The sequence below is a fragment of the Humulus lupulus genome, chromosome 1 (genome assembly GCF_963169125.1).
Source record: "Humulus lupulus chromosome 1, drHumLupu1.1, whole genome shotgun sequence".
Classification (NCBI taxonomy): domain Eukaryota; kingdom Viridiplantae; phylum Streptophyta; class Magnoliopsida; order Rosales; family Cannabaceae; genus Humulus; species Humulus lupulus.
In genome coordinates, this window is record NC_084793.1 from 119919003 (window position 1) to 119936075 (window position 17073).

Sequence of the window (17073 nt, forward strand, 5' to 3'; positions counted from 1 at the left end):
AAACCGACCAAGTATGAGCCACGATTCACCAACTACACAACATTGGTCGAGAGTCAGGCAGATGCTAACCAAGCCAGTCATACTATTGTGCCATATAAGTGACCAGCATAAATTCGGAAGGATATCTCGAGAAGGGATAAAAACAAATTTTGTCGTGTTCACAATGATTGTGACCATGGTACAAATTAGTACAACCAACTAAAATATGAGATTGAGTTCTTGATTCGACAAGGGCATTTGAGGTAATTTTTCCAAGCAGGGGTTGATCTCCAATCAGCAGCTTCTAGAGTTAACAAGCAGACGTGATGACGTCAATGCTCACCCCTAATACAGCATGCCCCGGTTGTGGGCACCTTGCTCACAATTTGTGGGGGACCACACTTGGATGGCGACAGTGGCAAAGTAAGAGAAATATATGCCAGAACATTGCGTCACGAACAAGACACAGAAATGTTAATAGTCAAGGAGCGAACTCCCAAAAAAGCCCAAGTAGAAGATAACTTGATATCTTTCTCTGGGCAAGACTCACAACATGTTAGGTTCCCACACGCTGACCCCCTGTTTGTGGATGTTCAAATTTCCAATATGATGGTAAAAAGAGTGTTGGTCGATAGAGGGAGCTCTATCAATATTATTTATAAATCATCTTTGGAGAGAATGAAGCCATCGATACGAGACCAGGAGCCATGTAACCAGACAATTTATGGCTATACTGGAGAAAGACTTACACCAACAAGGTCAATCTGACTCCTAGTCACTGCAGGAACAACACCAGAAAATAGGACAATTTTGGCAACATTTATTGTGGTCGATTGTCCTTCAGCTTATGATGCAGTGATGGGAAGACCCATATTGGTAGATCTTCAAGCAGTCATGTCAATATGGAACCTTGTTATGAAATTCCCTATAGATTCAGGAGTAGGATATATGTTGGGAAACAAAGGGAAGCTTGGAATTTTTTTAACTCCTCCATTACCAAGGCAAAAGAAGGAGGAGAGAGAACTAGTATGATTCACTCAAGCAGCTCTGAGGAAGGAAGATTGCAAGTGTTTTGTAATACCAACAAGCTAAAAGCCCAATCAGGTGATCAAGTCACCAAATAGGGTGTTACCCAAAGCGAGGAAGGAGAGATAAAACCTCGCTTTGGGGATTTTTTCGAAGAAGTAGGACCAATGGAGGATCTCGAGGAGGTCCATTTGAAGGATGAAGGCCCTTCTATGATAGTTAAGGTTGGTAAAAAACTAGGAAATAATGTACAAGAAGAATTGGTCGAGTTCTTAAGGAGAAATCAGGACATCTTTGCCTGGTCACATAAGGACATGATCGGAATTAGCCTAGTCATGATAAGTCGTGACCTTAATATAGATAAAAAGTTCCCACCATTACAGCGGAAAAGAAGGCTGCTCAACAAGGACAGGTCGATGGCCTCAAAAATTCATTCGGGTAGCGTTTTATCCATCATGAGTCTCCAATCTAGTACTTTTCCCTAAACCAAATGGTAAATGGAGGAAATGTGTGGATTTTACAGACCTAAATAAAGCCTTCCCAAAATATTGTTTCCCATTACCAAGAATCGACTAGCTGGTCGATACAACAGTTGGGCATGAGACACTGTCCTTCATGGATGCTTATTCTGGTTACAACCAGATTAATATGCATCCCCCAGATGAGGAACACACCAGATTTTGAACAGACACTGGACTATACTGCTACAAGGTAATTCCATTTGGCTTAAAAAATGATGGCCTAACTTATCAATGCTTAGTCAACCAGATGTTTGAAGACCAAATTGGCAACAATATGGAAGTATACGTCAATGATATGTTAGTAATATCAAAGAAAGCTGGGGGGCATATCAAAGATCTCGAGGAGTGCTTTAACATCTTGAAGAAATACCAAATGAAGCTAAATCCTCTTAAGTGTTCCTTTGGAGTAGGTTCCAGTAAATTCCTTGGATTCATAGTCAATACACGAGGAATAGAGGTGAATCCAAAAAAATCCAAGCTCTGGTCGATATGAAGTCACCAACCAGAATCAAAGACTTTCAAATTCTAACAGAATTAGTTGTTGTTCTCAGCAGATTCATCTCAAAATCAACGGACATATGTGTCCCGTTTTATAATCTACTAAGGGGTAGCAAGAACACAGTTCGTTAGATGAGCCATGATATACTGTCGTAAGAAAAGAAGTATAAGTAGTACTAGATAAATATTAAAAATACTGCCAAGACATAATATTGAATATATGTTTGAATTGATAATATTAAATATACTGCTAACACACAATCACAGTCTAGATAGATAACTATCGCAGTACTAGAATATTAAAGATATAGCAACAATGAAAATCGACAACTTGCCTTTTAAATACATGTATAATAATGAAATTATAGGTTTCTCTTCTCAAAATAAAGATAATGATTAAAGAGTATAACAAGTCTCACCTCTTCAATCTAAATAGTAAACACATGTTCCCTCCTAAAGAACATACCCAGAACCCCAATCTCAATCTCAACCCCATCCCCATCCCAACCCAGCCAAATCAAAAAAGAAAAGAAAGAAAAGAAAAAAGGAAAAATAACCTTACATTACCCTTCGTCTTCCCCGAGCTTTTTGTTGATGCAACCACCACGAGGCCCTGAGCCCTCCATCGCACAACCCCCAACCACCACCACCACCACCTGTATACAATGACCCTAAACAAACAAAAACCCCATATTAGTTGAACCCAACCAGAGAGACGAAGGAAGACTTACTTGTGCGTCTTCTCGAGCACATTGTCGCCATGATTGAGAAAGAAGAAGTGAGATAGAGAGAGGGAGAGGGGGGCGGAGAAGACTGGAGAGAGAGAGAGAGACTAGGGTAAGGGGGTGAGCGACTGATTAGGTTGAGAGATTGAGAAAGGGGAAGAAAGAGAGTAGGTTAGAGGGGAACGTAAAACGTTACGTGGGCTTTGGTTTTTTTTTAATGTAATATTTATATGTATATAATTAATGTAATATATATTTAAATTATTTTTAGTTTTAAATAAAATAAAAACACTTACTATTATTTGGCTTTTTAAAAAAAATTAAGGCACTTTTTGGGCACCCTTAATACTCTTTTAGGACACTCAAAGAATGCCCTTAAATAAATATATAATATAATAAATAATTTTTTAATAGCTAATATTAAATATTATTAACAAAATTGACAAATTATTTAAATCACTTATATTTAACTAAAAGAAATTTAGTGTTAGAAATTAGTAATCAATACTTTTTTTCTATATTAAGCAATTTTATTAAGTTATATTAATACAAAAATTAATATTACTAAAAAAATTATATGGCATTACACCACAGTTTATGTAGAAATGTCGTCTCATGTTAAAAGTAGACATGTAAGATTTAATTCACATGGCACAACAGTTCCAAAACTACTCTTATGCCATGTTTATTTTGAACATGAGAAGACAGTTCTGCTACAACTGTCATCTCATGTGTGTCATCTAAGTACAGTTTTGTAGTATTGACAACTCCGGAGCAGGATTAATTCTGGTCACTCCAGAAGGACATCGCTTTCATTTCACACTTAGATTCGGGTTTGTCGCCTCAAACAATGAAGCAGAATATGAAGTGTTGCTCGCTGGTCTACAGTTAGCAAAAGATGTCAATGCACGGTCGCTCAAAATCTACAGTGATTCGCAGTTGGTGGTGAATCAAATACTAGGAGATTATCAAGCGCAAGGATTAAAAATGGTTGCTTACTTGAACAAAGCTAAAGACTTGCTGGCACAGTTTGACAAGTATACTATACAACAGGTACCTCGTGACCAGAACTCAAATGCCAATGCTTTGGCGAAACTGGCAAGTGCGAAAGATGCAGATACACTAAATATCATTCCAGATGAGCATCTAGCAGCTTCTAGCATACAAGAAACAGACTCTACCATGGTTATTAACGTCATCGATACATGGATGACTCCCATAATTCAATATCTCGAGTAGGGTCTATTGCCTCCTAGTTGGAACAAATCAAGAAAATTAATGAGGCAATTTGCTCAATATATATTACTAGACAGGATCCTATATCGACGAGGGTATTCACTACCACTCCTACGCTGTGTCACCAAAGAAAAATCCAAAGACCTATTGTGAGAAGCACATGAAGGGTTTTGTGGTAACCACGCTGGGGGAAAAGTCTATCTAAAAGAGTACTAAGACAAGGATTCTTATGGCCAACCATGAACAAGGATGTAATGGAGTACGTTCAAAAATGTGAAAAGTGTCAGAGATTCTATGAAATTCCTCGAACAACCCTAAACAAGTTAAAATAGATTCAAGGCATTTGGCCATTCGTAGTTTGGGGAATAAATCTTATTAGAGCCTTACCAACAGGAACGGGAGGGGTCAAGTACACGGTTGTGGCTGTTGACTACTTTACCAAATGGACAGAAGTTGAGCCACTCGCAACCATCACGTCAAAAAAGGTCCTTGACTTTGAGGTCAAAAATATAATTTTCCGTTATGACCTGCCAATGAATATAGTGTTAGACAACGGAACACAATTTGACAGTGACCTGTCTACAGAATTTTGTGAGCGACAGTGTATTAGTAAAAGCTTCCCCTCCGTTGCTCATCTGTAAGCAAATGGACAATTCGAAGTTGTTAACAAGACCCTAAAAGACACTCCTATGAAAAGGCTCGAACATGCTAAATGGGTGTGGTTAGAAGAACTACCCGAAGTACTCTAGTCGTATAGAACAACCCAACTTGTCATACTCCATTTTCCTTAGCATATATGTATGAAGCCATGTTACCAGTTGAATTTGATCCACCATCTCATCAAAGGATCACATATGACCAGAGTAATAACCACAAACTATTGGCAAAATCATTAGACTTGATCGAGGAATGACAAGAACTAGCCCAATTACAACTAGCAAGAGGGCCCTTATCAAGTTGAAGAAATTATCCAACCAGGAACTTGCAAACTTTCTCAGATAAATGGCGATTTGATTCCTCGATACTGGAATAGGGAGCACCTACGCAAGTACTATCAATGAACACCGCTTTGTAAAAGGGTGGCTTGTATTTAATTACTTTTTATTTACAAGTTTCGTTAATTTTTATTTCTGGTCTCTTATTAGTGTAAGACTCATTATGGTCACTCATACAAACATGTTTAGTCCATTTTTCATGAGTTAATTAAAGGAATTGTGTGCAGCCAGTTACTCTAGCCAATTATTGATTTTTTTTTACAAGTATTTTCTCTTTAGTGTGTTATTTTTCAATATTATAAGGTTTATGACTAGTTATCACGAACAAAATTTTTTGAACAGGTCTGGTCTATGGCAAGTGACCGAGCACCTTTTGCTCCTCGATCATTTGGGGGGCATACATGATATAATGCACAAGCAACGCATTTGAAAATATGTAAATACACAAACAAAATAAGAGAAAGCATGTAAAAACACTTAGAATAATTGTCGAAAACTGTATAAAGTTCTTGAGTTTTTCTCACTTTTTTTTATGAATCTACTGGAATTTTGGTGGTTTATGGACTAGTAGAGTAGTTTATAAGATGTGTAGTGACATTAGGTATACTTTGTTGATGTAAAAACACAGCTTTGGACACAAAATCAAAGTAAAAATAATTATTTACTTTATTAGGTATATCTCCTCATTCTTTTGGAGAATCTTCTTTCTATAGCCCCTCCAAGATGGAGGCAATTTGGCTATGATCCCACCCACAATGAAGGACTCCAAAAATGTTATCTTAAGTGTAGATAAGTTATTCATAATAACTTGCAACTCATGTACTTGGAAGAGTATGAGTTTTCCATCAAAAAAAATTTAATTCCATGTATTGAGTTATAAGGAATTTATTGGTACATTCTTCTTGCATTTTTCTCAAGAGCTTCCCAAATCTCCTTTGTCGATGTAGTATTTGTGTAGAGATCATAGAGACGATCCGAGAGAGCATTGAGAATATGGCCTCAGCATATTAGCTCATCCTCTTCACGCTTATTCCTTTCTTTAATCACTTCTTGAGAGTCATCATCCTTTGGAGCACCCAAAGTCTTCATGTATTTGTCAAGTATGTAGATGACTTAAAAAGTTGTGAGGAAAAACTTGATCTTGTCTTGCCATCGCACAAAGTTGGAACCATCGAATCGTACTACTCTCACTAGATCTTGGGACATGAACTTGAGGGCTGAGATTGAAGAGCTTTCCTCCATAGCCTTGGTTAGTAGATAAACCCTAGAAATAGAAAATCTTGATGAAAAAAATTAGAGTTTAGTGATAGATATTTTTTATTGTTGGGGATATGGCTATACATAAAGTTTGAATATTACAATTCAAAATAATAAACCAAAGATAATATATTCTTTAATGGAGGAATACTACAAAGAAAATTTACACAAATAAGAACAAGTAGTAGAATGGACATTTGAGTTGTAGAACCTTGGTTACATAAAATCACAAGTCTATGATTTTATGTGAATCAATAAATGTAACAAAGGCTTGACACAAATTGAGATTTGTTGTCCAAAAATCTTTATTCCTAGTGTAACGCCCTGGATAGCCAAGACTGCTAATCAAGCCAACCAGTTAAAAACGTGATTGCTAAAGTCATTAATGTGCTAGGGTTAAAAGGTTTTGGTCTCAAAAGATACTTTCCATATAATTAAACATTTTACACATGGGATCCCAAAAGAAATGGCGTTTAAAAGTCTGTTTACAAAATTTCCAGTGTATAGACAACCACCAGCCTTTCTAAAGGAAAAACATATGTTTATGGTTCTCCTGTCCCTGTCTCCCTTCAACCGTGGCGGCTGAGCAGCTGTTCATTTACATTCTGCTCTCAGAGCCCTCCGAGTCAGGGCTGGTCAATCTTGCCCTTTCCTTTACCTGCACCACGAAGCATCCGTGAGCCAAGGCCCAGCAAGAAAACATAACATCATATAACGAGCAATGATAACAGTTGAATATCCCTTTAAGCATGCTCATATACTTAACATATCACAAAAATCATATAGCACGTAGATACAATCAAAGATTCAACCAATCAACACTCAACTATGCAGTACAACTAATACACTAATCAATAACAACAATTAAATCACATATTATTCAGGGTCGACACCTTAGGTCGCACCCTCGATTTACCCCACTGACTCCGGCCCGCTTAAACCGAGCTCAGTGCATAATAAGCTGTCCTCAGCTACCAGTGGTCGAGTCGTGCCCTGTGCGCTTAAACGACCATGCAAGTAGGTCGTTTGTTTACTACTTGCATGGCATAATACCATCCTCTATAGAGCATACAGATCAGGGAACCCTTAGTCCCATAATAAATCCACAACCGGGTGCAGTTTTCTTACCTTTAATTTCCAAGTTTACTGATTACGAGCAACGACTCTCGAGCACGATCCGCTTGCCGAGCCCTAGCTTAATACCTAGTCACAACCAAGACAGAGAGTACCATTAATAATCGCGTTAATATTTCCGGATGGAGTTCTAGCTTCCGGTACATCGAATTCCACCAAACACGGTGGTGGAATCGATCCCAAGCACCCTAGGTTAGGTTCCAGCGCTTAAAACCTCCAAAAGACCAAAAATACCCTTAAGGGTCGCGGCCCTTGAAACCCATGCTGCGGCCCACCCCTGAAACAGAGGCTAAGCCTCTCTGAAGACATACATGCGTCGCGGCCCTGCCCTATGGCGTCGCGACGCTTCCCCACTGCAGAGCCTCCTTGGCTCTTCCTTGCTTCGCAGGGCCACAGCACTCTAGAACAGAGCCGTGGCCCAGCCCTTCGTGCCCAGAAAATCCACCATTCCTAACATCCTAACCATGCTCAAAACCTCCCCAAAGCACCCTAATTCCAAAACCCATAGATCACAAGACTTCTAACATGATTCTAGCAACATAATCCAACAAAAACCTTTCTTAAAAACTCATTAAAATCCCATTTTGATTTCTGAAATCCAGTAGCTCAAGAACTCTAAAACTAGTCATGCAAACTAAGAATTTAAACTCTAAATTACGACTTGAAGCTTACCTTCCTTGATAAACCACCTCCTTAACAATTTCTCAGCTAAAACCCAAGCTTTCCAGCTTCAATTCAGTCCTTAAATTTCAAAACCATAAACACTTTAAAACCCAGCCAAAACACAGAATTCTAATGATCAAGAGTGTAATTAAGTTCTTACCTTAGTCCTGGTTGAGTTCCCTTAGTTAGAACTGAGCTAATCCCTCAAAAATTCAGCTCAAATCATAGAGTTCCAGCTAAATCTCCTTAGGTTTCAACAGCTTTCTTGAGAGAGAGAAGAGAAGGAAGAAAGGATCATTAAAGGGTCGGTTTGGTTTTTTTATTCTTCTGGTTTCTATTTAGTTAGTCTAACCTTGGTTAATTAAGTCAATCCCGAGGCTCGGGGTACCGAAAACGTCCTCGAGGGTAAAATGGTAAAATTTTCCAATATTCCTGCCTAAGCTTCCTATCCTCAAATATATCTCCAATTATTTATTTCCATAACCCGATAACCCAAATAATCATCTAATACCCGAAACACCCCTTGACTTTCCCCCAAGTCAAGTATTAAGCCCCGTTGTGACTTTCCCGCTAACTAGCTTCCGAGGATCGCCTCAAGTCGCATGTTGCAGATTTACCCACATAATAATGTGGTTCTCACAAATATAACATATAATCACATTTACATTCATATAACCATACAAGCATGCTTATCATATAATCACACGTTAACTTAATAAATTCACACATAAACCAATTATGCCCTCCCGGCACACTAATCAAGGCCCTTAAGCCATATTAGTGATTTTGGGTCGTTACAACTATCCCCTCCTACTGAGAATTTCGTCCTCGAAATTTACCTGAATAGCTCGGGATACTGATCTCGCATCACTGTCTTTAGTTCCCAGGTCGCTTCCTCGACCTTGATATTTCTCCACAACACTTTAACTAACGAAATCGTCTTGTTTCGTAGAACTTTATCCTTCCGGTCCAAAATTTGAACCGGTCGCTCCTCATAGGACAAATCTGTTTGTAACCCTAGGTCCTCATACTTCAGCACATGTGTAGTATCTGAGACATACTTCCGCAACATGGAGACATGAAATACATCATGAACTCCTGACAACGACGGTGGCAAAGCCAACCTGTAAGCTACCTGTCCAATCCTTTCTAAAATCTCAAAAGGTCCAAGAAACGGAGGGCTCAACTTGCTCTTAACCCCTAATCTTCTCACCTCTCGCAGTGGTGAAACTCGTAGAAACATGTGGTCCCCAACCTGGAACTCCACGTCTCTACGCTTAGGATTAGCGTAGCTTTTCTGTCTACTTTGTGAAGCAAGCATCCTGGCTCGAATCTTCTCAATGGCTTCACTTGTCTTCTGAACCATGTCTGGCCCCAAATACTTTCTCTCACCCATCTCATCCCAATGAATGGGCGATCTACACTTCCTTCCATACAGTAACTCATAAGGAGCCATTCCAATCATGGACTGATAATTATTGTTATATGAGAATTCAATCAACGGGAGATACTTACTGCAAGACTCCTCGAAATCAATCACACACGCCCTAAGCATATCCTCCAACACATGAATCGTCCTCTCAGACTATCCATCAATCTGAGGATGAAAAGCTATGCCAAACTTCAGCTCAGTCCCCATAGCTTTCTGCAGAGCTCCCCAGAACTTGGAGGTAAAGATAGGGTCTCGATCAGATACAATGGACTTAGGAACCCCATGGAGACGAACTATCTCTGTCACATACAATTCTGCATATTGTTCCACTGTGTAAGTTGACTTCATTGGTAGGAAATGAGCTAACTTGGTGTATCTGTCCACTATTACCCACACCGAGTCACAAAGTCCCACCGTCCTAGGTAGACCTCCCACAAAATCCATCGTAATGTCTTCCCACTTCCACTCAGGAATACCCAAAGGCTGAAGCAACCCTGCTGGCCGTTGATGCTCAGCCTTCACCTGCTAACATGTCAAACATCTGGCCACATACTCTACCACATCCTTCTTCATCCCAGGCCACCAATATAATGTCTGTAGATCCTGATACATCTTTGTGGTACACGGATGAAGCGAGTATGGCGTAGTGTAAGACTCATCTAGTATTTCTTGTCTGATCTCCTCATTTGCCAAAACACAAATCTGCCCATGATATCGAAGCATACCAGTCTCAGAGATAGAATTATCCTCCTGCTAATAAATTTTTCCAAACCTCCTGTAGTTGCGCATCTACCAACTTCCCCTCCTTGATCCACTCTAGCAGGGTCGACTGCAAGGTAATATTGTCCAATCGGCCTACCACCAGCTCTATCTTCGCCCTAGTCATCTCATCAGCTAACTCTCCAGAGATCTGAACAGAACTAAATAAATGCCCTAAGCCCCTCCGGATCAATGCATCTGCCACAACATTGGCTTTCCTTGGGTGGTAAAGAATGTCACAATCATAATCCTTAACCAACTCTAACCAATGCCTCTGTCTCATGTTTAGATCCTTCTGGGTGAAGAAATACTTTAAACTCTTATGGTCAGTGTATATCTCACACTTCTCCCCATACAACTAATGCCGCCAAACCTTCAGTGCGAATACCACTGCCGCCAGCTCTAAACCATGGGTAGGATACCGCTGCTCATATTCCTTTAGCTGCCGCGATGCATAAGCTATAACTTTCTCATTCTGCATCAACACACAGCCCAAACCCATCCTCGATGCATCATAGTATACTACAAACTTTCCTTCATCCGAAGGAAGACTCAGTACAGGTGCGGTAATAAGCCATCGCGTCAGCTCTTGGAAACTGTTCTCACACTTCTCTGACCAAATGAACTTCTGATTCTTCTTGTCAACTCTATCATTGGTGAAGAAATCTTCGAAAATCTCTCTACAAACCGCCTGTAATAGCCTACCAACCCAAGAAAACTCCGCACCTCTGAGGCATTCATTGGCCTCGGACAATCTCTCATCGCTTCCACCTTAGACAGATCCACCTTAATCCCTTTTGTGCCAACTATATGCCCAAGAAATGTCACCTCTGGCAACCAAAACTCACACTTCTTAAACTTGGCATACAACCGATGCTCATTTAATCTCTGTAACACCTGTCGAATATGTCGCTCGTGCTCTGCCTTTGAACTGGAGTACACTAAGATGTCGTCGATAAAGACAATGACGAACTGATCCAAGAAGTCCTTAAAAACCATGTTCATTAGATCCATGAAATCTGCTGGGGCGTTGGTCAAACCAAAAGACATGACCAAGAACTTGTAGTGCCCATACCGCGTTCGGAAGGTCGTCTTCGATATGTCCTCGTCCTTGATCCTCAGCTGGTGATAACCAGATCAAAGATCAATCTTTGAGAACATCGTCTTTCCCTGCAGCTGATCAAAAAAGTCATCAATCCTTGGTAGAGGATACTTATTCTTAATTTTCAACTTGTTCAATTCCCTGTAAGATATACACATCCTCAAAGTCTCATCCCTCTTCTTAACAAACAAAACCAGAGTGCCCCATGGAGAGTAACTAGGTCTGATGAATCCCCAATCCAGAAGTTCCTGTAACTGTATCTTCAACTCTTTCAACTCTACTGGTGCCATCCTGTATGGCGCTCTTGATACTGGTTTTGTCCCAACTGCTAACTCAATAACAAACTGAATCTCCCTGTGTGGCGGCAACCTCAGTAGCTCCTCAAGAAATACATCCAAAAACTCACAAACCACCCTGGTCTCTCCCGGCCCCACTGGCAGCATCCTGGTAGTGTCCACTACACTAGCCAGAAAACCTATACATCCACCCTGTAACAAGTCTCTGGCTCTCAATGCAAATATCATGGGTACGCGGGGTCCGCATACCGCACCCACAAAAATAAAAGGATCCTCGCCCTCAGGCTCAAAAGTCACCATCTTCTTCCTGCAATCAATAATAGCCCCATACCTGACCAGCCAATCCATCCCTAAGATCATATCAAAATCCTCCATGTATAACTCAATCAAGTTAACCGAAAGTTCCCTACTATCAACCATCACTGACAGTGCCCTAATCCACCTCTTAGAAACTACCAGTTCCCCAGTAGGCAATAAAGTCCCAAACCCCGCAGTCCAATACTCGCTAGGTCTACACAGTCTATCAATCACTTTACTAGAAACAAAAGAATGCGTAGCACCAGAATCAATCCATACAGAAAAAGGAGAGTCAGCGCTAGAAATCTGACCTGTCACTACCGAGGGACTAGCCTCGGCCTTTGCCTGCGTCAAGGTGAACACTCAAGCTGGAGTCAAGCTGTCCACCTTTCCTGCTTCCCCTTTCTTCACTGTTGGGCAATCCTTCTTGAGGTGCCCCACCGTTCCACACACATAGCAAGCCTTGGCCCGACATTCGCCCTGATGGCATCTTCTACACCACGGGCACTCCGGATAACTCCTCCATGGCTCACTGCCGCCCTAACGGCCGCTCTGACCACCCCGACCCCTCCTATCAGGACTAGCAGCGATCGAAGTTTCAGGAGTCTTTCTCTTGAAATCACTAGGGCTTCCACCCCTCCCTGACCCAGAATAAGGAGGCACCACTCTACGGCTCTCCTGCCTTACTGCACTTTCCCTCCAGATCTTATTCTCCACTTCCTCAGCGGTAAGATCCTTCTCAACGGCTTGGGCATAATATGTTCCTCCAGGTACCGTTGTGATCCTCACATCCCGAGCTATCATAGCATTAAGCCCTCTAATAAATCTATCCTGCCTAGCTTCATCTGTAGGCACAAGGTCTGGTGCGAATTTCGCAAGTCTGTCAAATTTTAGGGCATACTCAGTAACTGTCATGTTGCCCTGCACCAAACCCACAAACTCATTAACTTTTGCTGCCCTGATGGCAACATTATAATACTTCTGACTGAACAAATCTTTAAATCCTTCCCAACTCAATGCAGTGACATCCCTGGTCTGTGAGGCCACTTCCCACCAGATGCGGGCATCCTCTCTCAACATATATGTGGCACAGGCCACTCTGTCATGTCCCTCTATCCTCATGAAATCCAGGATAGTAGTAATCATATTCAGCCATTGCTCGACCTTCAATGGATCAAGTCCTCCCTCAAAGATTGGGGGCTGCTGCTTCCTAAACTGCTCATATAACGGCTCTCGCTTGTTCCCAATCTCTCCTGACTACACAACTGGTACCACTGGAGGTGGTAGAATAGGGGCGGCACTTCCTGATGGAGCCTGCTGTTGTAACAAGCGAATCTGCTCATCATGACTCTGTAATCGCGCTTGCATATCTGCCATAAGTTGTTGCCAGTTCTAACAAAGGAATCTGGCCCTGGTCATAACCCCCGGTCCTAGACCTAGTGCCGGCTAGTCGCGTAGATTTTCTTGGACTCATAGCTATCCAAGTCAATCTGCAATCAACGACTCGACAATCAGACCATGATGACAGGGTAAAAGCTTCTCCAAAATCCACCAAAGGAATATAACCAATCACAAACAATCAAAATATAGGCATTTATCCACATGCACTGGCACTGCTAATAAGCATGCCCCAACATTACCACACAACAGCTAAGATATAAACATCCATCCATACATTATAAGCAGTCAATCATCCAAATATTCATTTACATGCACAACAATGCAAATAAGCATTCCATAATATTTTCACACAGCAGTCAAGGGCCAGGCCCTATCAGTATCTCATGCTTCCTATTAATTCAATAAATGACAACGTTCACAATTCATTCCAAGCATACAAGCATATAAGCATATACATACACATTACCAAACCTTGAACCAAGCCTGTCTCTGGCATCGAATGTACATGTCCAGCCGGTCTTCAAGAACCCTTAAACCTAGGACGCTCTGATACCAAGACCGCTACACTGTGTATTTATAAAGGTGCAGGACTTTCTAATCAAGCCAACCAGTTAAAAACGTGATTGCTAAAGCCATTAATGTGCTAGGGTTAAAAGGTTTTGGTCTCAAAAGATACTTTCCATATAATTAAACATTTTACACATGGGATCCCAAAAGAAATAGCGTTTAAAAGTCTGTTTACAAAATTTCCAGTGTACAGACAACCACCAGCCTTTCTAAAAGAAAAACAGATGTTTATGGTTCTCCTATCCCTGTCTCCCCTCAACCGTGGCGGCTGAGCAGTTGTTCATGTACATTCTGATCTCAGAGCCCTCCAAGTAAGGGCTGGTCACTCTTGCCCTTGCCTTTACTTGCACCACGAAGCACCCGTGAGCCAAGGCCCAACAAGAAAACATAACATCATATAACGAGCAATGATAACAGTTGAATATCCCTTTAAGCATGTTCATATACTTAACATATCACACAAATCACATAGCACGTAAATACAATCAAAGATTCAACCAATCAATACTCAACTATGCAGTACAACTAATTCACCAATCAATAACAACAATAAAATCACATATTATTCAGGTTCAACACCTTAGGCCGCACCCTCGATTTACCCCACTGACTCCGGCTCGCTTAAACCGAGCTCAGTGCATAATAAGTTGTCCTCAGCTACCAGTGGCCGAGCCGCACCCTGTGCGCTAATGTAAACTTCGGCACTCTTAGGCCGTTTGTTCACTACTTGCATGGCATAATACCATCCTCTATAGAGCATACAGATCAAGGAACCATTAGTCCCATAATAAATCCACAACCGGGTGCAGTTTTCTTACATTTAATTTCCAAGTTTAGTGATTACGAGCGACGCCTCTCGAGCACGATCCGCTTCCCGAGCCCTAGCTTAATACCTAGTCACAACCAAGATAGGGAGTACCATTAATAATTGCGTTAATATTTCTGGATGGAGTTCTAGCTTCCGGTACATCGAATTCCACCAAACACGGTGGTGGAATCGATCCCGAGCACCCTAGGTTAGGTTCCCGCGCTTAAAACCTCCAAAAGACCAAAAATACCCTTAAGGGTCACGGCCCTTGATTCCCATGTCGTGGCCCGCCTTTGAAACAAAGGCTAAGCCTCTCTGAAGATAGACATGCGCCGCGGCTCTGCCCTATGGCGCCGTGACACTTCCCCACTAAAGAGCCTCCTTGGCTCTTCCTTGCTTCGCAGGGTCGCGGCACTCTAGAACAGAGCCGCGGCCCAGCCCTTCGTGCGCATAATATCCACCCTTCCTAACATCCTAACCTTGCTCAAAACCACCCCAAAGCACCCTAATTCCAAAACCCATTGATCACAAGACTTCTAACATGATTCTAGCAACATAATCCAACAAAAACTTAGCTTAAAAACTCATTAAAATCCCATTTTTATTTCTGAAACCCAGTAGCTCAAGAACTCTAAAACCAGTCATGCAAACTCAAAATTTAAACTCTAAATTACGAATTGAAGCTTACCTTCCTTGATGAACCACTTCCTTAACAATTTTTGAGCTAAAACCCAAGCTTTCTAGCTTCAATTCAGTCCTTAAATTTCAAAACCATAAACACTTTAAAACCCAGCCAAAACACAGAATTCTAATGATCAAAAGTGTAATTCAGTTCTTACCTTAGTACTGGTTGAGTTCCCTTAGTTAGAATTGGGCTAATCCCTCAAAACTTCAGCTCAAATCACAGAGTTCCAACTGAATCTCCTTAGGTTTCAACAACTTTCTTGAGAGAGAGAAGAGAAGGAAGAAAGGATCATTAAATGGTCGGTTTGGTTTTTTTGTTCTGCTAGTTTCTATTTTACTTAGTTTAACCTTGGTTAATTAAGTCAATCCCGAGGCTCGGGGTATTTAAAACGTCCCCGAGGGCAAAATGGTAAAATTCCCCAATATTCCCGCCTAAGCTTCCTAACCTCAAATATATCTCCAATTATTTATTTCCATAACCCGATAATCCAAATAATCATCTAATACCCGAAACACCCCTTGACTTTCCCCAAGTCAAGTATTAAGCCCCGTTGTGACTTTCCCGCTAACTAGCTTCCTAGGATCGCCTCAAGTCGCATGCTGCAGATTTACCCACATAATAATGTGGTTCTCACAAATATAACATATAATCACATTTACATTCATATAACCATACAAGCATGCTTATCATATAATCACACGTTAACTTAATAAATTCACACATAAACCAATTATGCCCTCCTGGCACACTAATCAAGGCCCTTAAGCCATATTAGTGATTTTGGGTCATTACACCTAGCCTCCCCTTTGAGATTGCTTGAAGCTACTACAATGGAATGAGATTAGGATTTACAATCCTTGAATCTTCAAACAATTAAAGCTTTCTTGATGATGATCTTGGAAAAACTAGTACTCTTGAGAGCAAGAGAGAGAGAGGGTTTTTGAGAGAGAGATATGTGAGTGATCAATTCATCAAAAACGCAAATGGCCCCTTTAAATAGTATGAGAACCCTTATTAGACTCAATCAATGAGATTAGAGCATTTAATTTAATTTTTGGAGCCAAAAACACGTCATTGTACGGTCCTGTATGGACCGCCTAGGCGATGCATTGCCACCATGGACGTTGCGTCGCTTGTGTAGTTTTTTAGAGCATTTGATTTGAATTTTGGAGCCAAAAGCCTGCACCCAGGCGATGCATCCCCTGGCAGGCGACGCATCACCACCATGCAGGCGATGCGTCGCCTATGTAGTGTTTTCAAAGGCCGGTGACGCGTCGCCTCCCAGAGGCAACACAACACAGGTCTCTCTGACCTGGCGCTCCAAAACTTGTCTCAAAACATCCCCAACTGCCTCCAGACTTTGTAGGTACTCTAATATACTCTGAAGAAATACTTTGGACCCAAAAAGATAATTTATAGATGCCTATACCAAAAGTCAACTTGCACATGTTGACTTTAGTGAAATAGTTATGGTTTTTGCACCTCTTCGTGCCTAACCAATTTCACTATGTATTTAATCAATAATAACATAAAATAGGGGTGATGGTGATGATGGTGGTGGTTCACGGTATTGGGATTTCGATATACAATGGGTTTGATGGTTGTGGTTGGTGTAGTGTGACAGAGAAAGGATGGTAGGCATTAGGTCGAGCTATGGTGTGTTTGATGATGAGACAGTGAAGAATATGAAGA